Here is a 25,761-nt window from a genome sequence, read left to right as displayed (position 1 = left end):
GAGACTGTGTTCTGCATGCAAGACACAACGTTCCTTTGTACAAGGTCAGTTCTTCTTTCTAATTGTTATTATTGTCATAACAGCAGTCCAGCTTACTGATACAGTGAAAAAAGTAATGTCAGATGATTGTCAAATGCCTCACCTGAAGGAAGTCAGCTGATAAGCTTCTTAAGCAGTGAGCTCTGCTAAGCAGGAAGCACTGGAGCCAGCTCAGGGAAGTTAGCCTTAAAATTGTTTTGCTCAGATCTCAACCTCAGCAGCCTAATTAGAAGTTGTTGAAAGGACAAGTCTCTGGTGTGCATTTTCATAAAGACAAGATTTGGAAAACATATTGCTCGGGCAGCAGTAAACAGACAGGGAGATAAATGTTTAAAAGCTACCATAAAAAAAAAAAAAAAAAAAAAAAAAAAAAAACTCAGACGGTTCACAAGTACAACAATGGAAAAAACAGACTAATATAAGTGGTCACTGAAAGGTTTTGAAGCAGTCTGGAACAGGTCCCAGTGGAAAAGCAGCAGGCAAATTGGCAAGCTATGCAAATGAATATTGGCAATTTGAGCATTTCCTATTTGTGGAACCTGATCAGGCCCAGAGAAAGGAATGCTGCATAATGAGGATTATCTTATATCTCCACATGATATGCTGGATAGAAAGAACACTAACAGACCTTTTCTTTATAGTGATCTAATCATTTAGACAGGCTTTCTCATTCTTTATGGAAAAGACAAGGCATATTAAATTAGGAGTATTAGACTGATCTAATGATAGGGTGGCAGTGTGAACAGAGAAGGGCTTAGACATGTAAATGTATGATCTGTTAAGGTTATTAAAATAACATTCTCCTGAGTCTTCTTGCTCCTTATTCTGAAGTGACTAGGGCTGCATCTTAATAAAAATATGAGACCTCTAAAATCATGAAGGAACTCAAACTATTCTGAAAGGTCTCTCTATATAAGTTATATGTATGTGTGTGTGTATATAAAACAAATTCTAATATAATTCAAAAAGGGTTTTATTACTTAGGATCACCCTTGCTCCCTCCATGGTCCTGCAACCACACACCCCTTCCCAAAATTCTCATTTCTACATCCAAGAACAATTCCTTGGGGATACACACACCATCTATCTGGAGCTGTTTCCAGAGCTGTCTTCTGCCTATAGCAGATACAGCTTGTTTGCTAACACTGTCACTGATACAAAATCACCACATGCCTAGTTAAACACCCAAAGCACACACCGTTAAACACTTTGCTTCACTGTGCAGACAGGCAGGTTGTAGCACCCACAGATGATACCAGACAGCCTGAATCATGCATTTTTCTCTCAAAGCTAATTATTTGTGTAGTCACCTATGTCGATCATAGATGCTACTAGCAGGATGTCTCTCTTAGGGTCCCTGCCACTCATTTCAGGTGCTTCTAGATTCTTAGATGGTACTGTTGCCATCTTCCTTTTTCATACAAGCAATGGGTCTTTGCAATGGAAAGCACAGCTACTACCAGGCACAAAATCCAATAGCTCAGTTAACTCTGTGGCACTGATATCCACCATCCTTTGCAGAGAATCATCTGTCAAACACTTCAAGAAACTGCAGACTAGGGAATAGAGACTTACCATACTTAGTGGGAACACAGGAGGATGACAGGAAGATGGCATGTAATGGATCACTGGGCATTTTTACCATATCAGTGGAGCTGGCAGATTTCAAGTTAAGTATTAGTCCTCCCATATACACCTCCCTTTTTACTCCCCTGCTGATGGCACAGACACATTCTACAGCCCTTCGAGGTTACTTAATTTCAATGCATAGGCACAGCAGGTGGAACTACAGACTGGAAGAAGGAATTATCTCTGAATTCCCATACTGTGTGGGTAGATATTTAAAATTTTTAGAAATACACACATATATATGCATACATATGTATAACAAATGTAATGAAGAATATGGATTACAAATGGAATTTTATGAGACCGTCCTATACTGTAATTTGTGTTTTATATGTCACAGACACAACAAAATGTTAAAGCACAGAGGTATTATGAACTGTCTTGTCAAATCATATTTAGAGAGCTTTAATATGTGGATTACAGATACATTAAACCATACTCTCTCCTGCCTATTATGTCATTGGGACTTTGCATATTTGAATAATACTACAGTGTATAATCCTAGTACTACACCATGCATGCACAATAGGTCTGTTTATACCAGAAATGAGTAGGAAAACTCCAGATTTTATGTCAAAACATTAGTTATTTTTCAAGCATAACCAAAAGGATAGGCATCATTGTTTTATAAACTCCCTATATACAAAAGTTAGCAAATATAAATGCACATTTGTGATAAAAGCCTGTGTGTGTTTCAATAAAATACCACAGTATTCGCACTCCATTCTCTGTTAATTTTCAGATCACTTCCTCAGTGCATTGGAGCTGAACTGAAGATCTGAAAACAACTATAGTATCTTAACTACTTCTTCTTTCCTTCCCTGCCTTCCAAATGGATCTTTGCTGTTCCCAATTACTGAACTGTCCTTTCATCTTCTCAAGAGAGATTCAATCTTTCCACATCCCTAACTACCAATACTCCCTCTCTCAATCATTTATTGAATTTCATCACCTCACTTCCACCATAAATTCCCACTCCCCACAGATTCACAAAAAGTATACATCTGTGCCTAACTTACCTCCCATATGCCTTCTGATTCTTTTCTCCCATTGGGTTAAGAACAGGACATACAGTTGAGGAGTCCAAAAAGAAACAAGCAAACAAGCAAAACACACACACACAGACAAAAGTTTTCAGTACAAACTTAATTTCTGCAAAACTGATAACTGATTAAAGATGGTTATGTCTGCATTAGCAGTTTGTCTTAGGCAATAAGAGCATATCTATCAAGCGAAACAGCTGGTGCCGAGAATTTGATGTCCATATCATATGCATTTTTTTGTAGATTAACTTCAGACTAACTCCAGTCTTGACACTTTTACTGATGGCTATATAGCATTTGAAGCAATTTTGATTAATTTCATGCAGAAGTAATTCAGTTTATGCACTCTTAAATCATTCCATGTTGCAAACCAATGTGGGTACTACTGGAAAATTTGCTACAAAGTTCTTTCTGGTCTGAGTTGGAAGCTAACATAGACACATGCATATCAAAACCCATAATTCATTACCAGAATCACCATAGCTAACTTTGAGTACCAGCTGAAATATTGAAAGATTGAGAGTATGGTTGTCACAAATATGTCTCTTTTTAAAGCTGAGAGAAATAAAGGTTTCCAGAGGACAAATCAAATGTCTCACTAAAGCATGCAACAATTTGATATTGTTTGAGGAAAAAAAAAAAAAAAAAAAAAAAGTTTCAAACAAGGTTTATGTACTTTTAAGAACAGCATGAATATCTGCCATTTATGGATAAAATAAAGCAATATGACCTTCAGTCTTGAAATAGTCCCTACCTTTTAGGAAATATGTTGTACTTGTGGATGAGCAGTTTATGCAAGGTTGGTTATGATAAGATTCCTTGCAATTTTGAAAAAAATGATATCCACAGTTAGAGCTGGTTCTGGACTATAGAGATCATAAATCCGATCTCATGCTGAAACGCTAATCTGCATGTGTTTATCTATTCCATTCTTCACAACTAGAAACATTGTCTGCCTGAATTGTAACCAGCACCCTATGGCAAATTTTACTTTCAGGACAATATTTTGTATTACCCTGATGTTTCTTTCTATCCCTTTGCTCTGGTGTTTTATCTCCATACATTCCTTTGACTTTTACAATCTTCTATTTATTTATGTGTTCTCATATTTATATCAGCACCTGCTGAGGTCTATTTTTTTTAACATTTTTGTCCTTTAGTTTCCTTTCCTGCTAATTTTCACTTTTCTTTCTGCCTTTTTCTTCTCTTGAGAGATATTGTCAATCTATGCTGGCTCTGTGTTTTATGCAGTAATGTTTTTGTAAAGGAGAATCACATCCATAGAGTTCTTACTGATTTTTAAAGCCATGAGGCAGCATCTACTTTTCTGTTGTTTTCGTCTTTTGCTATTTTAGAGGGACATATTTTTCTGTCTAGCTTTTCATAAAAGCTCAAGGACCTTATCTAAAAAAGACACAAGCACACTGCTTTTGGTAGCAGTACCCAAGTTCAGCCATTGGTTTGTTACAGAAAATAGCTAGAGGTAATTGTCTCCATGGTGTCTTGGTGAGGAACACAAATTTGCATTTTTTACCTTCATCATAATCATCAGCTTGCATGAGCTTTCCTGCCTAGAGAATCAGTCATATCACTTGTTATTTATATGTACATATATACACACACATATATATACATATATGTATATATATATATAAGCTAAGTGGATGATAGCAGACTTCAGGTTCAAGTCTTAAATGTCAATGCAATATGGACTGAACATCAGCCATTCAAAAGAAGTATTCAAAGAAGAGTATTCAAAGAGGCATCAGTCAGCAAAAATGATCGACAAAATAGCAGAGAATGGACTGATCACCACCTCATGTAGAACCTCTTAAGGAGCAAATACATGGTATAACATAAGAAGGAGCTGACAAGAGGGAAACAGTTATTTTAGGTGGTATATTTCAGCTAAATTCCCACCACAAACTACTTATTGCCATGAATTAATATGTACAAGTGATTAGCACATGCAAAATGCTTTTGTGGTTAAGAATTGTTTTAAATGCGGTGACTTTTATATTAATTTTAAGATATACCAGCCCATTTTTGATTGGTCTATTAATGGGTGCACCAGTTTACTGAATATATTTTAGTTTATAGCGTTATGCTTCACAACATACAGTCCTGGTTCAATAAAGTATAAACTCTTCTGTCCTGTTCCTCTATTTAATTAATTTGAAAGTTACTATTTCTAATTATTAACCTGGATTCTTTTATTATTTTCCCTTTTTAATAGATGATTTAACACAGCTTTCATGCCTGATCCCACCACCTCCTACTCATGTGGAAATACAATCAGAAGAAAGGCTGAAATCTTAATCCTTGATGCCTAAGTACCTATTTATTTTCCTACATTGGATTAATAGTTCATTTATGACAGTCACTTTGATAGCTATTTTCTCTGCATTCTCTAGCTTGATGTATAAATTCAACATGGCTGAGTGTGGGTTTTTCCTTTCCTTTCCTTTCCTTTCCTTTCCTTTCCTTTCCTTTCCTTTCCTTTCCTTTCCTTTCCTTTCCTTTCCTTTCCTTTCCTTTCCTTTCCTTTCCTTTCCTTTCCTTTCCTTTCCTTTCCTTTCCTTCCCTTCCCTTCCCTTCCCTTCCCTTCCCTTCCCTTCCCTTCCCTTCCCTTCCCTTCCCTTCCCTTCCCTTCCCTTCCCTTCCCTTCCCTTCCCTTCCCTTCCCTTCCCTTCCCTTCCCTTCCCTTCCCTTCCCTTCCCTTCCCTTCCCTTCCCTTCCCTTCCCTTCCCTTCCCTTCCCTTCCCTTCCCTTCCCTTCCCTTCCCTTCCCTTCCCTTCCCTTCCCTTCCCTTCCCTTCCCTTCCCTTCCCTTCCCTTCCCTTCCCTTCCCTTCCCTTCCCTTCCCTTCCCTTCCCTTCCCTTCCCTTCCCTTCCCTTCCCTTCCCTTCCCTTCCCTTCCCTTCCCTTCCCTTCCCTTCCCTTCCCTTCCCTTCCCTTCCCTATAATTCTCTGTTCATAACTTACCCTCCTATATGTGACTTGCAGCTACTGAACAGTATATGCACTAAAGCCGGGCATTTTTTTATTTATTTATTTTTTAATTTGTCTTTGGTTTGGGCTATTTTCGTAAACAGTGTAATTTATTCCACCAAGCCTCCATAACCCTTTAAATTACAGTATAGCAATGAAACGTTCAGACTTCGGGAGAAAATTGCTCCTGGGGAAAAAGTCAAACCTTCTGCCCTGTTATATGATACCAGAGTTTAATGAGTATGTAAAGTATCAAATTAAAAAATGTTAGCAGTTTATTATAGCTGAGCAATCACTGAATGAGAAACAGGTTTCCCTTTCATTGAGCATTAAGGACATGACCTGAGGCTGATAAGCACACTGCTGCCTCAGATTCAACATCTGATTTAGGGCCGGAGTACTTGCCAGCCAAAAATCAACCTAGGTTTTGTTTGTTTGTGTAATCGATAATTTTCCAAGCTGCTTATAGGAAAGAAGTATTGTAATGAATTTAACTAAGTTTAAGTTATGCGTTTACATTCATCATGCTCAGCTTTTCTTCAAGTCCACTGTGATACAAATTTTCCTTTGAAGACAACTATAAACTGCAAAATTCCTTATGGTTGTGTTTATTTCACCACTGTTATGCACACTTTTGGTGCCCATTTGTCTTTGACACCTATTACTCAGTGTTGAAATTACTGCTTAATTATGGAAAGTGGAGGAAATGCCCTTTTATTGCTATCAGATACCCAAAACCATCTTTTAGAATTTGTGAAGTTCTTCCTATGTGTCAGGACTTCCAGCCATTCTCTTGCTAAGATCATGTTAGCTCAATGTTTTGCAAACACATAGTCCCCAACACCAGGATACGTCATCCCATGACTTCTGTCAAAAGCCATGCCTTCCTCAGGACCACAGATAGCGTGAGCCACCGTAAATGACCAATTCAGCTGCCATGTAACTGAGTGTCTAGGTTCTCTTCTGCACAAGAAATTATGAGTGGCATGAGTACTTTGTGCTTGAGCCCTGACTGAATGGAAGTTGAGATGTGGTGAATAAGGCCTGTCAAATGCAGACCTCAACAACATTCACAAGTGTCCCAGCCTAGACTGAGTTTCTTCTGTCAAGCCCTACACTGCAGTTTTGTGAAGCCTGTGACCCTCAGCCACACCAAACAATCTCTTCAGTTCAATGCCTTGTCCAGCCCTTCTCATAGTATTCAATCATCAGGTCCATAACTCCCACCAGTCTCTATCATGTCAAGGCAATGTGTGAGCTGGTGGCTCCCTAAGGGCTATGACCAGAGGAGGCTTCCTATGGGGCTATCAAGTCACAGCCTGGCAGCCAGGGCCCAAGCCACCACCTCAGCAGAGCAGCCAGAGGCAGCCTCAGGCCTGGGGATGGGCTGAGGCCAGGATTGGAGCTCATTCTTTTCCATAGATAGTGTCATGATCAGGACTGGTAATGAGAACCAGTCTCAGACACAGCCTTGAGATGGCCAGGAGGGGCTGTGAGAACAAGGCTGACACCCACAGGGTGAGTGCCAGGTGCAGTCAGAGCCATGAGGCAACAGGGTTAGATCACGGCACAAGCCAGGTGAGCCTCAGGTCAACAGCAGCTCCCAAGACCTGGAATGTCTGAGCTGCAGCCATCCCCTGCTGCTACATTGCCAGGGAACCTCTCTCCAGGGTGGGCAGCAGAAAAGGAGGGCACTCTCAGCTGTCCCTGACAAGCTGAGAGTGTCCCACTGCAGGGATCCTGTACCCATTACCCTTATGCAGTACCTTCTGGGCATCATGGCCATCTTGCTTCCACACACGTTCCCTACTGAATGGTGTTGCACACTTTAGAGAAAGACCACCCTTCACATGCCGAAGTTAATCTTTTATACACAAGTAATTTCTGGGCTAGCAAAGTGTAACAAAGTATAAATAGTCCTATAACAAAATCAAACAAGCAAGCACACAGACAACCCTTCCACATAGGTAATTTTAACATTTTGTGAAAATTCAATTGGAATTTACAATAACTAGGACATAGTATTCCTAATACATTTTTCTTTCAATTAGTTCATTCTTAGTGCTGGGAATTGTTGTTTATATTACAGTTTCTTTTTTTGTTGTTGTTTGGGTTTCTTTTGGAGTTGTTTTTGTTGTTGTTGTTTTGTTTGTTTGTTTGTTTTCAGACGTCTAATGAAAATGTACCACAGAATGAGCTAGAAAAGAATTAATATTAGATGCATTATCTTGAAAGGTAAATTTCTGAGAAGGACATCAGCAAGCAGGAAAGAGAGATTCTGAATAAAATGATCATCTCAGTTTTAATTACATTTATTGACACAATAGTAATATTTTTCCTATTTCTCAAATTTCATTCCTGACTTCTTCAATCACACCGAACTCACAGTGTATTTTTTTTTGACCACACTTCACATTGCATTTTCCATGTAAGTAATCCCCATTTGTTGCATTGTCCTTCGTAAGACACACTAATTGAGAAGTAAAAATATTAATACAAAGTAATGCAGTAGAAGGGGGTTATTCCTTGACTTCTTTCCTGTGATTTCTGATCAGTTCAGCCTTGCTATTTTCAAAAAAAAAAAAAAAAAAGTTCATTTTTGCTTCTAGTTAAAAAGTGTTCCTTTCCTGTTTTAATCTTAATTTTTGTCTGATCAATTGAACTGTATATGTTATCACTTATAATGCATCAGTATCCAGAAGTCACTTGGTCTTGATGAAACAAGAAGATTTTCAATTGACAAAATAAATTATATTTAGAAATTAAGGCATCTTGGTTGCTTTTCACTCTCTACTTTTCAAAAAGAGTTGGCCAAAGTGCATACCTGAAATAAAGGAGTACAAATTTCCTTCAATTTCATTTGCAATGAGCAGAATAAATTTACTATTGCAGAATGCTTGTTTCTAAATTCAGAATTGAATCTATCTTGTCATAACACTTGCATTCTTCCTTCTCCTCCTCTAATCCTCAAACTCCTCCCAAAACTCCCTTTTCACAATTTCTTTGAACCTCAGTTTTATTTATGCCATTTGTGGGATATTACATTCCACTTTAGCTTCAGACCTGGGATAGGAGTAATACTTTTGCCTGTTCCAAGATCACACATAACATCCTCAGACAGTACTAGAGCTCTTTGGTTCTTTTATGTGTATCATAGTACACTGCACACAGGAAACACTGCTCTGGGCTCTCCTTTTCTTCTTTCCCATTTGTGTCTGCCACAGCCCAACCCACTTATGTTTCTCAGAAATTACAGACTGTGTTTTGTCATGGTTAGGTCCTGTTCAGCACAGCATTTTTCTTTCTCTGATGCTAGTCAGTATCTTTCTCGTAATCAATGAATGTCATTCACATTGACAGGCTATTTTCATTCATCTTTACCAAGAATTCATTAACCATTGGTGGAGTACTCCATAGAACAACCAGATTAATAATGTCTCTGCTTTCTGGCTAGTAGAAAATTTTTGTTGCTAAATTTCTCAGTCATTTGACAACAAAATCTCAGAAATCATAGGGCTGAAGGCATCATCAAGTCATACCTGCTCACCAGTAGGTTAAAAAACACTTAGACAAACTTTAAAAGAACATTTGTGAATATATGTGATAGATAAAATAAAAAATAAAATAAAATAAAATAAAATAAATAAAATAAAATAAAATAAAATAAAATAAAATAAAATAAAATAAAATAAAATAAAATAAAATAAAATAAAATAAAATAAAATAAAAATAAAATAAAAAAGCAGGAAGGCAGAAAAACAGAGAAGGAAGGAAGGAAGGAAGGAAGGAAGGAAGGAAGGAAGAAAGGAAGGAAGGAAGGAAGGAAGGAAGGAAGGAAGGAAGGAAGGAAGGAAGGAAGGAAGGAAGGAAGGAAGGAAGGAAGGAAGGAAGGAAGGAAGGAAGGAAGGAAGGAAGGAAGGAAGGAAGGAAGGAAGGAAGGAAGGAAGGAAGGAAGGAAGGAAGGGGGAGAGAGTGGAGTGGGGAGAAAGAGATTATGGGTCAGGGAGCAAGGGAGGGAGGGAAGGAAGGGGAAAGAAAGGGGGAAGAAAGGGAAATATCTTATTGTGTTGCTTCACTAACCCTTGGCTTTCAAAAGCTTCAATATCTAAACTAATTATCTTGGATGATAATTCAGCTGGTTTCTCTTTGTCTTAGACTTCAGGGTCCCAGAGAGCAATCAGTCCCTGGTCTCATTATAACAGTTTTTTACCTAATGGAAGACACATTTGCTACCTCCTAACACTTACTCTTCTCTCTTCCTAGATAGAATACATGCACTTATTTAATATTTTTTTTTCTTTTTCTTCATAGGTCATTTTTTTCCTATACTTCCTATTGCTAGTACTTTCCAATTTACCACTATCTGCCCTAAACCGTAGTGTTGGACTTTGTTCTTGCCAAGGTTCCACTAAAGCCAGGTTGAGCTAGAAAATTGCCTCCTGTGTCTTACAACCAACAGTCATGTTAATTCATTCCAAAATTTCCTGTTTTGCAACAGGATCACACTGAAGTCTCATATTCATTTTAAGATAAGCCTTATATCTTTTTCAGTCCAACTACACAGCTAGCTCTATCCTATTTTAAATGTCTTATTTCTCTTTTCTAAATGCAATGCTTTGCACTCATCTAAAATCAATCACATGAAATTCAAAGGTCTTTTCACTAATCCTTATTTTGACCTTCAAAACATGCATGCCACCCTTCCCAAGGTGAGTTCTGCTATAAAGTTTGTATATATTGCATGAATTATACAAAGACTTATACAAAAATTATGCACTGACTTTAAAGAATCTAATTTAAGCAGGTTGATATGATTTACTGTGTCTTCTTCTATGATCTTTGGTAAAAAATTCATGCTGCTAGAGCAATTGTGTATTCACATAAGTTGCCTTCTCAATTGCCATTTCTACAGTCTCCTGCTCTGCAAAGCCAGACATTGTTTTCTTTCTTCAGAAGATTATTTTTTCAATTCATCAAACTCTATTCTGTGAATAGACATTTCTTCCTTGTTCATTTCTTGTTCCAAATGACACAGAAAGGGATATACAATGTTGTCCACGAAGGATATATCTTTCGTTTCCCCTTCATCTGGTGTCCAATCTATCTCAAACATCTAATTCCATCCAGAGTCCCCTGGATTTCACTGCTACTGTACTTACTGCAATGTCTCCTGCAATCATCTCCCTGAGGGCATTGCACTTGTCAGTTCATTAAATCATCTCTCTCACATTTCAGTAGATATCTTGGTTACTTCACCAATCTTGGTTGCTATTTCCTATGAGGAATCAACCTTTGCAAACATCATTGCTTTGGATCTGGAATTTAGACTTTCAGTGTGTCAAAGCTTAGAATCTTCATTTCATTGTTAATTTCTCTCATTCCAAACATTTCTAATTGAGCTTGTGATGCATTCTGCAGATTATTTTTTCTCTATCCTGCTTCCATTTTTGTGTTTGGCATAGGCAGATCTAAAAGGACTGACAGCATACAAAGGCCAGTTATATACTTCCATAACCTATTGCATCTCTTCACTCTGTCCAGGATACATACAACATGTCAAGTTCTAGAATAGCCTTAATAAATCATTAACATATGTATATGCCAAAAAAAAAAAAAAAAAGAGAGAGTGAGAGAATATATAAATGATGTAGAAGGGAACCTGACTTCCAGAAGGGGAAACAGAACTAGTTCTAAAAAGAGATCACATTGAATGAGTGAGCAAATTAAAAAATTGGAGAGATGCTAAGAGAAAGATTTAGAAAGTCTAACAATGCCTCGAAATCCTCTTAGTGGTACTGTCACTGTCACAACCAGCCTGCTGCTGCTCTGCTACTTTGTTAAATCAGCCCTTCTAAATGTAATACGTGTCAGTGACACTACTTGCAATTTGGCGCCAGTTCAATACTCATCAGAATAAGTAAGGATAGCAGAAAAGGCAATTGCAGCAGGAAATTTTCTTTTTAAATGTATGTACATACCAGACAAGAAAGTCCAAGGTTGTTCATGCTAAATCAATACATTGTTTAGCTGTCAATAAAAAGGGCAAATAGTATAGTTCTTTACCAGGGCACAAATTTAGAGTCTTTAATATCCTCAGACTTTACATTCATTGGTAATCACCACATAACAGATAAAATTAAGGGTGTCCCAAGTATCTCTGTTTAGTCCTTATTTACTTTCAGCATTATCATTCATTTCAACATATATTGACAATGTACACCCACTTTGTTTTAATAAAATAAATTGGCATCAATGGAAAAAAAACATTGCTCAAGTGTGGTTTTTTTGTTGTTGTTTTTTTCTTAAACCACACAATCGTATTTTGGCATGTTCCTGGTTTAAACAGCAGTATAAAAATAAACCATATTTTATTCTTCTGTACTTATATTGAGGATTCATTAAGAGTTTATTGAGTAGAATCTGGTCTGTATTATTAAAGATCTCCAAGTCAATAATGAATACTCATTAATCAATTATAAGCACATGCCTAAATCCTATCCATGTTACCTAAGTATATTCCTAAAATTTTTGCTAAATAAGAGAGGACTTTCTTACACGTTTAAAAACTACTTTGAAATCTAATATAATTTATGAATGAGAAAATCAATTCTTAGTTGAATTTTGTGCTCTAAAGTTTGTATATAAGCATAGGAATAATGTATGATAACGTCTTATGGAGCATCTGCTTTGTAATCTTGTTCTAGGATCATGATTACATACAGTACTGAAAACTACACATTTTGCAAAACTTCTATAATTTTCTGAAAAAGAGATTATGTCTGCTTTATTGAAATTTTCAATAAAATCTTTTAAATGTACTTTTGTTATTTAGAAAACTACATTTTCTCTATGGGACTGGATGATATGAAAAAAAAATAGAGGACCATCCAATAATAGACACAATATTTGAAAGTAATGATGATCAAATGACTGTAACAAAAGTACATAAATAGCAACAAATTTTGACTGCTGCAGTAGCTCCTGTTACCCACAGATGATCCCAAAGTGCTTTATATATTATGCATACTAAGAACAACCAACCTACTACTGGAATACAATTATCTCAGTGGGAGGAGTGTTACATTCTATGAAACCAACCACATACACTACCAAGGTAATTTGGTGCAATTGTAACCTTGAACAGTTATATCCAGAAAACATTTTTTTGTTTTGTTTTTCTACAGGAGTAAATACATGTATGAATATGTCTAGAAGGAGAGGAGGGAAAAGAGTGTTTTAAAAATATAACTCTGCACTTAAATGTCCTTTTAAAATTACTGTTATTATTTTAATTGGAACTGCATAAAAAGGTAAAAAGACAAAAGACAGTCATAGATTCATAGAATGGCCTGGATTGAAAAGGACTTCAAAGATCATCTATTTTCAACAACCCTCCCTCCCCCCCACCCCGGCCCCCTGCACTGGGCAGGTTTGCCAACCACTAGAGCAGGCTGCCCAGAGCTGCATCCAGCACAGACTTGAATGCCTCCAGGGATGAGGCATCCACAACCTCCCTAGGCAACCTGTTCCAGTGCCTCACCACCCTCTGAGTGAAAAACTTCCTTCTAATATCTAATATAAATCTCCCCTGTCTTAGTTTTAAACTATTCCCCTTTGTCCTATCACTATCAACACATGTAAACAGATATTCCCCCTCTTGTTTATATGCTCCCTTCAAGTACTGGAAGGCCACAATAAGGTCTCCCTGGAGCCTTCTCTTCTCCAAGCTAAACAGGCCTAGTTCCCTTAAACTTTCTTTATAGGAGAGGTGTTCCAGCCCTCTGATCATCTTAGTGGCACTCCTCTAAACCTGTTCCAAGAGCTCCACATCCTTCTTGTGCTGGGGGCCCCAGAATTGGACACAGTATTCCAAGTGGGGTCTCACAAGAGCAGAGTAGAGGGGGACAATCACCTCCCTTTCCCTGCTGGTCACCCTTTTATTTATGCAGCCCAGGACATAGATGGCCTTCCAGGCTGCAAGCGTGAACTGCTGGCTCATGTCCAGCTTCTTGTCCACCAGGTCCTTCTCCGCAGGGCTGCTCTCAAGTTCTTCTTCTCCCAGTCTATATAAATACCTGGGATTGCCCAAGCCCAAGTGCAACACCTTGCACTTGACCTTGTTGAACCTCTGTAGGTTCTCATGGGCCCACCTCTCCAGTCTGTCCAGGTCCCTTTGGATGGCATCCCTTCCCTCTGTTGTATTTACTGCACCACTCGGTTTGGTGTCATCTGCAAACTTGCTGTGTGCACTTAACTCCATCATCTATGTCATTGATAAAGATGTTAAAGAGCACCAGTCCCAAGACATCCCACTCATGACCAGCCTCTGCTCAGACATAGAATCGTTGACCACAACCCTTTGGCTGTGACCAGCCAACTAGTTCTTTATTCACCTAACAGTCCATCCTTCAAATCCATACCTCTCCAATTTAGAGAGAAGAATGTGGTGAGGGACCATATCAAAGGCTTTGCTCAAGTCCAGGTAGATGATATCCATCAACCTTCCTTTGTCCACTGATGCTGTCACTCCATCATAGAAGGCCACAAGATTGGTTAGGCAAGATCTGCCTTTGGTGAAGACATGCTGGCTGTCTCAGATCATCTCTTTATCTCATATGTGCCTTACCATGTCTTTCAGGAGAATCTGTTCCATAACCTTCCAAGGCACAGAGGTAAGGCTCACCTTAGTTCCCTGGGTCTTCCTTTCTCCCTTTCTTAAAAATGGGAGTAAAGTTTCTCTTTTTCCAGTCACCAAGGACTTCACCCAACAGCCATGATTTTTCAGATATGATGGAGAGTGTCCCGGCAACCAAATCAGCTATCTCTCTCAGCACCCTGGGATGTATACCACATGGCCCACGGTCTTATACACATCCAATTTCCTTAGGCAGTCCCAGACCTATTCCACTCTCACAGTGGAATGGAATCTGCTCCTCTCTCTCTCTCCTTGAGGTTCAGGGTCCTGACAGACACAGGAAACTTGACCACCAGTGAAGACTGAGGCAAAGCACTTACTGAATACCTCAGCTTTTTCTATGTCTTAGGAAGCCAGTTCTCTTGTCTCCTGAAACACTCTCCTTGGCCTGTCTCCTCCTGCCTATGTGTCTGTAGAACCCCTTCTTGTTATTCTTCACAAGCTCAGCTCCATCTGTGCCTTGGCTTTCCTGATCCCATCTCTACATATCCAGACGACACCACTGTATTCCTCCCAGGCTACATAACCCTGCTTCCACTTCCTATATATTTCCCTCTTTTCTTCAGTTTAAGCAGCAGGTCCTTGCTCAGCCATAATGGTCACCCGCCTCCTCTGCCCAATTTCTTCTGCTGGGGGATTGAGAGCTCTCACACTCTCAGAAGGATGTACTTAAAGAACTGACAGCTCAGTTCAGTTCCTATGCCCTTAAGGACAGTTTCCCAGGGGGTCCCAGCCAATAATTCCATGAGCAGCCAGAATTTTGCTCTCCTGAAGTTCAGACTCTGCTTTTTGCCAGTCCCTTATTCCTCAAGATCACAAGCTCCACCACAGCATGTCTGCTACAGTCCAGGCAGCCTCCAATCTTAAACTTTCAATTGCTCTATTATGCGTTGGTGCGCACCAGGTTTAGTAAGGCTTCACCTGGGGTCAGTCCATCTATTACCTGGACCAGGAAGTTGTCCTCATCAGACTCCAGGGATCTCCTAGATTGTCCGGAACTTGCTGTTCTACTATCCCAGCAGATATCTGGATGGTTGAAATCCCCCATCAGGACAAGAGCTTGTGAGCACAACTGTTCTTGCAGCTGAAGCAAGAACTCATCAACAGACTTCTCCTGATCAGGTGGCCTGTAGCAGACCCCAACCCCAAAGGGGTTTGCATAATCAAAGGTAAGGAAGACAAACAGAACTTTCATTCTCATTTCCACTGTTCACCTCTGTGTTACTGTGCTTTCACCTGACTGCCAAAAAGACAGCAATTGCTAGAAATGGATATGTATGTTGCCCTCCTTTTTTAACTCCTTTCCCCTTACTAATATAAATGTATCAGTGAATGGTTAGCTACTGACCAGAATATTGTCTGTAGCTGATAAATTGTTGTCCCTGTGGTCTGAAATAATGACTTTGTTTGCAATATAAAAATTGTGACTTAATTTCTTGCATACTTGCCAGTACTTTGGTAGTAACAAGAAAAATTTTGAGATCTGATTGAAAAAATTCTTCTCCCTGTTTATTGCAATAACCTCTGGCCCCAGAGGACTATTGTGGTGAGAAGCTACGTGGACACATGAGATAGCAAGAAAGATGGAGAAAAATTCTGCGTCGTATGCTATAGAAGTTTTGTGTCATTCACACCTACTCTTCTGTAGACAAAATCTACAATTTGCAGGTGAGAAAAATATATTAGATAAGAAGACAATAATTTTTTCAAGATAAACATATCAAACCATCAACAATCAAAAGAACTAGGGAATTTAATTAATCACTCTGAGATTTAATGTTATTCTCTCTCAAATTCTTTTATTCAGTCCATCATTTACACAGAAAGATATATAAGTGGTGCCTATACATATACTACACATATCAACAAAAATATGTTTAAAAGACTTATTAGGTTGAGTGCTCAATACCTTGAAAATGTCAGGTTTGGGGTTACCTCTGCAATTTTACTTTGACCCCTCATACATATGTATTATGTCATAATCTTTCATTACAACATTATATAACATCTTTTCCACATGACCTCAGCATCACTCCAGTCCATGAATGTATAGTGATCACTTAGTGATCAATATAATGATCAATATTTTCTTATACCCTCATTATTCAGTGTGTGATCCAAGACTTTACTTACTTCATACAATTCAAACCTTATTTCTAAATATGAACTATGATTGACCTCATGGTCTGTTCTAAGAAGTTCATGACTAGGGTAACCCAGTACTTCATAGATATGTAAATAGTTATGTCTACAACTACCCCAATTGGAAGTATGGTGGTATTACTCCTATTGGACAGGACTAATATGTAATATTATGTAATACGTAACTCCATATGTAATATGGAGTTTCCTTATGGGAAGGAAACTGGGGTACAGCAGATAAATCCATACACTACCTGATGATGAATTTCAGAATACAAAGCATTATACTACCCTTCAAAACTCAGCTCTGGTGAAATGTTGCAACAATCCAGTCCTTTTGTAGACATGGTTTAAGTGCCTTGGCCACAGCTACATGGGAACCATAGTAAAAACAGGAAATGAAGTCACAGAATCACAGAATCACAGAATCACAGAATTTCTAGGTTGGAAGAGACCTCAAGATCATCGAGTCCAACCTCTAACCTAACACTAACAGTCCCCACTAAACCATATCCCTAAGCTCTACATCTAAATGTCTTTTGAAGACTTCCAGGGATGGTGACTCCACCACCTCCCTGGGCAGCCTGTTCCAATGCCTCACAACCCTTTCAGTAAAGAAGCTCTTCCTAACATCTAACCTAAAACTCCCCTGGCGCAACTTTAGCCCATTCCCTCTCGTCCTGTCACCAGGCATGTGGGAGAACAGGCCAACCCCCACCTCACCACAGCCTCCTTTAAGGTATCTGTAGAGAGCGATAAGGTCGCCCCTGAGCCTCCTCCTCTCCAGACTGAACAAGCCCAGCTCCTTCAGCTGCTCCTCGTAGGACTTGTTCTCCAGGCCCCTCACCAGCTTCGTCGCCCTTCTTTGGACCCGCTCAAGCACCTCGATGTCCTTCTTGTAGCGAGGGGCCCAAAACTGAACACAATACTCGAGGTGCGGCCTCACCAGAGCCGAGTACAGGGGGACGATCACCTCCCTAGCCCTGCTGGTCACACTGTTTCTGATACAAGCCAGGATGCTGTTGGCCTTCTTGGCCACCTGAGCACAATGCTGGCTCACATTCAGCCGACTGTCCACCATCACTCCCAGGTCCTTCTCTGCCTGGCAGCTTTCCAACCACTCATCTCCCAGCCTGTAGCTCTGCTTGGGGTTATTGCGCCCCAGGTGCAGGACCCGGCACTTGGCCTTGTTAAACTTCATGCATAATAACCATCATTGCCTTAATACCATTATTTTATTCCTTCTTGCGAGCCTTAATCACTGCATGTTTTTAATTAGGGATTTTTGACTTTATTTAAGTGGATTTTTGATGTTTTAAGGATCCTACAAAATAGGAAAAACATTTCTCATTAACTTTATGAATAAGAACTATACCTGAAAATTACTGCCAGAAGTCAAACTTACACAAATGCAAAGATAAGTGAATAAACCTAAAAAAAAAAGTGTTAGTTTATTTTTTTTTATTTATTATTTTTTAATCTGACAAACAATTGAGTGGAGAAGTAATCTAAAATATCAGCAACATCATGATTACAAGTCTAGATGCGTACTAATATGTTTTATACACATTCTTTGAAAGCCTGCAGCTCTATTTAAAGTTTGTAGATTAATTTCTATAATTTTCCAGAAGCACATTAGTAACTCAATGTCTGCCTTTCCAAATAGCATCTTTCTCTTATGCCCCTGATATGAATTAAATATCAAATCATAAGGAAATAGTATTTACACTTCTTTAGGTTCGGGGCTGTATTTATATACCAGTATATTTTTCCCAGTTTGCTACATTAAGACACAGGTTTTTCTATGTATAGACCGACTCAGATTCAATACAAGCTAGCAGAAAACTTCCCAAATTCATTGAGGTTTTGATGAGTAACAAGAAGAATTTTATTATGGTACAGTGAATGCTCTGACTCACAGAGCTTCTGCACACTTACAAGGTAAATCTTTTGGGGATAAGCTGTGTACCCAGTCTGTTACAGAGTTACCTTTCAGGCAAAAATTTATAAATAATTACAAGCACATAAATACATGAATTCAAATAATAATAATAATAATAATAATAATAATAATAATAATAATAATAATAATAATAATAATAATAATAATAATAATAATAAAGCATTGTAACAATTACATAAACATAAATTATTGTTTTATAGCAACAACACCTTCACAAGAACATTGTTATTTCAGGTAAAATATTCTATGTAGTTTCTGTTGAGAAAGTTGACTTGTTGAAGGTCACGTTAATAATTATGACAAAATAGATTGTTTGAATTATATATGTTGTACTAAAATATCATGCTATTTATCTGATGCCTAGATTTCTTTTAGTCAGTTATCTAACCTGAATTAACCAAATGGAAGGAATTACAGAGGTCTCTTTAGTGCTAGCTTCAGGTTAGTGAGAAAGTTGACAGTGACTCAAAACCAAAATTTAGTTTAAGGAAACACCCAATGTGTTATTTGGGTAACTTGCTGTGTAAAACACTCCCAGTGGCATGTAGCTCATTTCTGAGCATGTTATAATTGCTTTCATTGTTTTCATCACAGTTAAATAAAATAATAATAATAATAATAATAATAATAATAATAATAATAATAATAATAATAATAATAATAAAGGAAACCACAAAACACCAAAACCTGCTTTGTCAGAAAAAGTCCTTGGTGCCAGCACGCTGTATAATGCTGAGGTGTATGGTGGTACTGACAATAACATCCAGCTACATCTAGCCCAAGCATCAACCGTCCCCATATCAATTTGCCTGAATGAAGTATCACCACCGATAAACCTACTTTCCAGAAGAGCAGCTCATAAAGTAACAGTTTGGCAGTCTTTACATTTATTTTGCATAATTCCTCTCCTTTTCTGTCTTCTAACTCAATCACTTACACATCATAGCCTCAGCATGCTACTGCAACAGAATAGCTTGACTGAATTCCCAATACTTGTGCCCCACCAAAGAGTGATTTTAATCCATATATTTGAACAGTGGCCCAGAACAAAGAGACAATGAGCTAGATTTCACACTGTGGTGTTCAATTCATCACTTGACAGATGAGGAGAAAATAGGTTTTGAAGATTATTATGGTCTTATAACTGCACTTGTGTTTTTGAACATCTTGGATTTTACACCAGGCTTTTAGTCATGTCACTGCAATGTTAACAGCATCAGTGCTTTGCAGATACCTACACTTCTCCTAACAACATTATTTGTCTTAAAATTTTTTCATCAGAAACTACCTTCCTAACAATGATCAAGACAAAAGAAGTCAAGTAAGGCTCTGTGCAATCTTCAGGTTTTAGAATTCAAGAAATCTTTATCTATCTATCTATCATCTATCTATCTATCTATCTATCTATCTATCTATCTATCTATCTATTTATTGAGAAGGAGGTAAAAAAGATTCACTAAGCAATCAATATACAACTGCCTGGGAATCCAGCTCAAAAAGGGCTGAAGAAGATACTGTATCATGTGAAGTACTAAACTCGACTCCTGAGCCTACACACTCCTAAAAGTATTGAGTGATAGGCCTGTGCCTAACAGTTTGAGTGAAATTTAAAAAGAAGTCACATAAATAGGGGTACAGAAAACAAAGAAAGATCTTATTTATTTATTTATTTATTTATTTATTTTTAATCTGGATAACCGCAGCCTAGAATTCTTATTCATGCAGTCTTTCTAGCTTCTGTTTCCTTTAGAAAAAAAAGAAACTCAGAACATGTAAAGCCCTCTACGTTGATTTTAAAGGAAATGAGGGATATGTATATATATATGTATATAAAGCATATATATATGCTTTGAGAATTCAGGCCTTCATTTCCTCATATTTCAAAATGTAATTATAGCACAGAAGTGCCCAAACCACATGTCTACCAATGTTACACAGAGGTGATACATCCCCAGAGCACTGGACAGTGCAAGAAGAGCTACCAGCTTGCATCGTAGAGTACTTTGATAACTGTGGATTTGTAGTGTTATTCAGTTCTTAAAAAAAAAAAAAAAAAAAAAAAAAAAAAAAAAAAAAAAGAGCCTGAGAAACTGTGTCTTGCCCTTACAGATGTATCCTTTTCCACCATTTGAGCTAGTTTCAGGGTATCTTCACTAGTTCAATTTTAGAAAAGTGCTTGAAAGTTGCACAACTTAAATCCTGCAGTTTACGAACAGGAGCAGATTCCATGGCAGGATACTGGAGGATACACCTTATTTAAAATAATATTAATGGCTATGGAAAGCATAGATAATAATAAAACAATCTTGATAATCAGGTGTATTTTGATCTTCACGCCAGTGTCTTTTTTTCTAAAATTGTGTTATAACTGGGAATATTTGGGTATACAATGGTATAAAAGCTAATTTTTCTTGCACTGAATTAACTTGTTCCTGGAAAAGCTTGTTCCATAGTACAGTACTTAATATGTATTGGAATAAAGATTTTCAAAACATTGGTTCCATGAGCACAGTTTAATCATTCAAGCATTCTGCTACTTTAAACTAGAAATATATTTTCAGAACATGTATATAACTCAACAGTATACAACATTCCTCTGAACTAGCAAGGTTTTATTTATTCCCACTGATGACTGCCTGTTCACTATAACAATTCTTAGATAACTCAGAAATGTATAGATAATTTGACCACCTAATTTCTTTGTGATGAAAAAATGAAGTACACCTCTACTATAAACCCCTGTGCAGAGTGCACATATTAAACATAAATAAACAAACAAAAAATCACCTCACTACATATATGATTCTTTCTTTCGGGAAAAGACGAGTGTAGTGATAGCCCATATTTAAATTCATCATCACAGTTCTTATTGCAAAAGCTTAAGATGAATGTGACATAAAAAAATGAATACATTACAGCAGGAACTATAACACTGTCCTGGTGGGAACATTTAATTGCAATCAGACACCAAGGAAGAGACTGATCCAGAAAATTCATATTTAAATTTACTTTTCAAATTAGTCCCAAACTTGGGGCTTACCAGTCAGCCTATGTCTAGTAAGGACACAGTTAGTTTTAGATAACTTTATGTCTATTTTTCCTGTTATATCTATCAATACCTAGAATGGCCAAAATAGACAACAGTTTTATGAGAAAACATGTAACATCTCTATCTAATGTATGTGCTCTACCAAAGTTTTCTTGTTTTATTTGGGAGTATCTGTACAGTAGTCCATTTCATCTCTGAACAGGAAAAAAAAAAAAAAAAAAAAAAAAAGTGATTTCTGTTTTTTATAAGAATGGCGATAAAATATTCTGCTGCATTAAAGCTAATTTTGCATCTTTAAAATTTGTTTGCCTGTAGGTGGGTGTATAGTGGTAAAAATTACAAAGAAAGAAAATGAGTTAGAGATAAAACCACTTAAACTGAAAGAGGCTTCTGTGTTCTGACCCAAGCAGTTAGCCCACTATTCAGCAGCCTATATGGCCTTTTACTTAGAAAGCAGACACAATGATAATGGGGATGAGTATTAATTATGTGAACTTGTTTATTTCCATAGGATGATTTAGGATCTTTTTTTTATAAGCACAGAAGGCACTGATAAAATGGAAGGTTTTAATTTGCTCTTACAGACAGACTTCTGTCAAATGCTTGTCCCAAACACTGCCACTTGAGGTTTTGTAGATTCCTAAGATTTTACATTCTACTACATTCATGTTAATTCTTGATTTCCTCTCCCAATTTTAAGTCAATTTCTGTCTTCTCTCCCCATGTTGAATTAATGGGTACTGCTCCCTTAAGTGGGGTATTAAATGGGTACTGCTCTGCAAAGCAGTCCTATAATGTAGTTTTAAGTCTTGGAAAATTTCACACACACTTCTGTTTGGGGCAATGTCATACACAGACATTTTCTTTTGAGTCTCCTATTGTTTCTTAACATCATGGAGAATAGATTTTAATGTCTCTAGTTGCAGTAAATTTTTCACAAGATCAGACCATGTACTGCATGACAAATTATAAAAGAAACACAGGACTTTCACTTACAGCCTTTGCTGTAAGGAGCGAGCACAGCACCTTGATATCGTCCTTTGAATTAAATGTGACTATTTGAATAAAAAGGCCCTATCACTGGCATCAGCACTGCTGAGTTGGACAAACTGGACTACCTTTCACAGGTGCCTACTGTACTGAGTTGTCAGTAGCTGGCCAGTTCATTGTTCTCTAATGCTTAATCCCAGCAGGCAGCTGTTTCAGTTTCATTCATGTGAAGCTCTTCTCCAATAAACCATACAATTTGTATGGACTTTACTGTCACTACAGAAATGTTCTCTTATGCATTGTGGCTCCCTGATGTGTCTAATTGTGTTACATTTCCCGTTTTCTCAAATCTACTGCAAAAAGCACTTTATTCTTCTGTCTTTTCTGTGATGTTGTGCTTTTCTTTCTTGTATTAAATGTTAGCTAGCTTCCTATTAGATGTTTTCTACTTTAATTAGATGTTTGCAAGTCTTCTGGCTTTAAGCTATGTAGGCTATAATCAAGTTGCAATACTTGATTTTGACATTTTTTCCCGTCAGATATCTAGATTGTGCTCAAGTAGTTTTGGGAGAGAGTGTGCAACTAAAATGTAGAGATACAATATGGTAATAGCTTCCAAATAGAAAAGACATGGTCATAAGGTCATGAATTTAAAATACCGTTTCCAGAGTTTTCTTTTCTTTGAAAATAATTACTCAAGTACTGAAACTAATGTGGATTACATCAGTGGATACACAGGATTCTACTTTACAAACATTTTTTTTTTGATAATAATGTCTGTGAATATAAATTTCAAAACCTCAGACAGGTATGTATTTATGCATTTTTTATCTTTGTTTACATACCTAAAATGTATGCATATGTCCAGTTAATATAGTTTTAGGCATGTTATTTTCCTATTCTTTAGATAATTTAGTCCTCTGTTCACACTGATATATATATATATATTTGTTAACTTTACTGGTTGTGTATTCGTTATATATTCTGATGTTTTTCCAGTGTAACATACACCATGAAATGTAAGACATATAAGTATAAGAAGATTCATGCATAATTTCAACTCTCCTCTAACTTTGCTGTTTTTTTAACTTTTTTTTTCTTTTTCTTTTTAATATACCTTTATACCAATGAGAAGATGCCACTTTAAATCAGAACATAAATACGGATATAAAAATTATGAGATGAAAAACCACTACATATGAAAATCAACATAAGAATACTGTTATATTTGGAAAAAAAAAAAAAAAAAAAGTTTATTTCTACAGCAGTTCAGTATAAGAAATCAGAAGCTCAAATATGTTAAAGATACATGGAAGGAATACCTAGAAGAAAATTGCAAGGAAAAACTCAATGGAATTTAAAATATGAAATGTATTTTATTGTCAATACAAAGATTCACTGTGACAGGGACATCTAAATACATCATGAAGAGCTGCATATAAAGGGTTGTACATAGAAAATCATTAGAAATGCATGAAAACATCTTCTGTTGCTCCAACAAAACCTATGAAGAATACTTTAATATACTTCTTCCTGTAATATCTCAGGATTGTCAGTTCATGATTTTTGGAGATCTCACCATGTTCTTTGTTTTTCTTAAAGCCAAAACTCATTTTCTCAGATAATTGTTTATAGGAGTATCTGAAATATCTTGTTTCCAATTTTCTTTTTTTTTTTTCTTTATTTTCTTTCTTTTTTCTTTTAATAAAAGACTGTAAGTGAACAGATTCTGCTTTTAAAATCAAAATAACAAAGAAATCATCAGCTTCATACTATTACTAATAAAAAATCATTTTAAAATGATGAATCTTTGGTGTTTGAGTCATATTTTTGAATATTCAGAAATTATATTTCATTTATTGCTATATAAATCTATTAACTTACAGTCTTTTGAAGAACATTCTCACAACAATAAATCCATGGAAATCTGATTCACTTCAAAGAACAAACATCCTTCCCATGTTATACAATTCAATTTGAGTTGCACTGGGTAGCCTAGCAATAATTAAAACATCTTAAAAAATAAGAGATATTACTTACACAGTTTCAAGCTACACATTATCTTTAATATGATTGGTCTTTCAAAATAAAAGCATTAATCTAAAAGGTTTTGAAACAGCTTATCAAGGGATGTTCCACATTTCTGAAAAGTTTTGAAATTCAACATTTCACAAGGGTTTGGTTTCTTTTACCCCTCCCCTGAACTTTCTGTATGTATATGTTTTATAGGTTCCAATTAAATGTGATGCTTTTTACAATTCTTTAGAGCAGCAAGGTGTGTTTCCACAGTATTTCTAAGGATATGAGATAGCTTTCTGCCTCCCCCAAAAAGATCACAGAGGATATGCTGTACATGCAGATTTAATTCCTTCTGTAGAGAGAGTAGGGATAGGCAGACATAATCTTCAAGCAGTTAACATAAGCCATATACCTATTGGTACTCATTCTGAGCAAAGGAGTTGAAAAGGAAAGACTCTTTTCTGGCTGCCTGACTGAATTCAATGAAAAAGGCAATGCAGGTGTTATGCCTTCTTTCCTACAGGACTTCTCAGCTGCTTGCAGGAAACTAGGAGAACACAGCCTAGCAATACAGCTGTGACAGGATTATAATATCAGGTTGCAAAAGAACCATGGCATATCTGAAAGCAGGGAGAGATGTGTCTTCTGAATACTCTCTTTTCTGACAGAAATCACATTTCCTTAATAGATGTAGCTGAAACAGTAGTCCTAATGCTCTAGATGGCTGATGAGAGGATACCTAGAGGGCTTTCTTTTCTGGTCTGGTCCATACTATAGAGTTCAATTTCCATAAAAAGTGCAGAGTTACCCAGCACCTATCATTTAATTCATCCCAAATGCTATCTCAGAGAAGAAGGGATTTATGATCAATTTTCTCTGTGTTTTCAAGAAACTAATTATTTATTTTTAATGCCAATCAATCTGGCCTCTTCCAGTCAGATCCATTCTCTATGGCAGATCAACTTCTGTTGCAGAGAGATCAACTTCGGCTTTGGATGTCAGAGAATCAAATTCAAAGGGATAGGAAACACTGCATCTTACAGTCAGATCTCATAGTTATGATATGCAATATATATTAAACTAGAGCTCCTCTGCCTTTGGAAATGGTATGGACAAAAGTGCTGAGGTAGAGACATGGAGAAGACTGGTGTAGTGAAATAGCTCAACAAGAAGTATTAGAGAAAAGTTAGATGTCTATATGA

Source organism: Anas platyrhynchos, chromosome 1, assembly GCF_047663525.1.
Source record: "Anas platyrhynchos isolate ZD024472 breed Pekin duck chromosome 1, IASCAAS_PekinDuck_T2T, whole genome shotgun sequence".
NCBI classification, from domain to species: Eukaryota; Metazoa; Chordata; class Aves; order Anseriformes; family Anatidae; genus Anas; species Anas platyrhynchos.
This window is presented reverse-complemented; position numbering follows the sequence as displayed.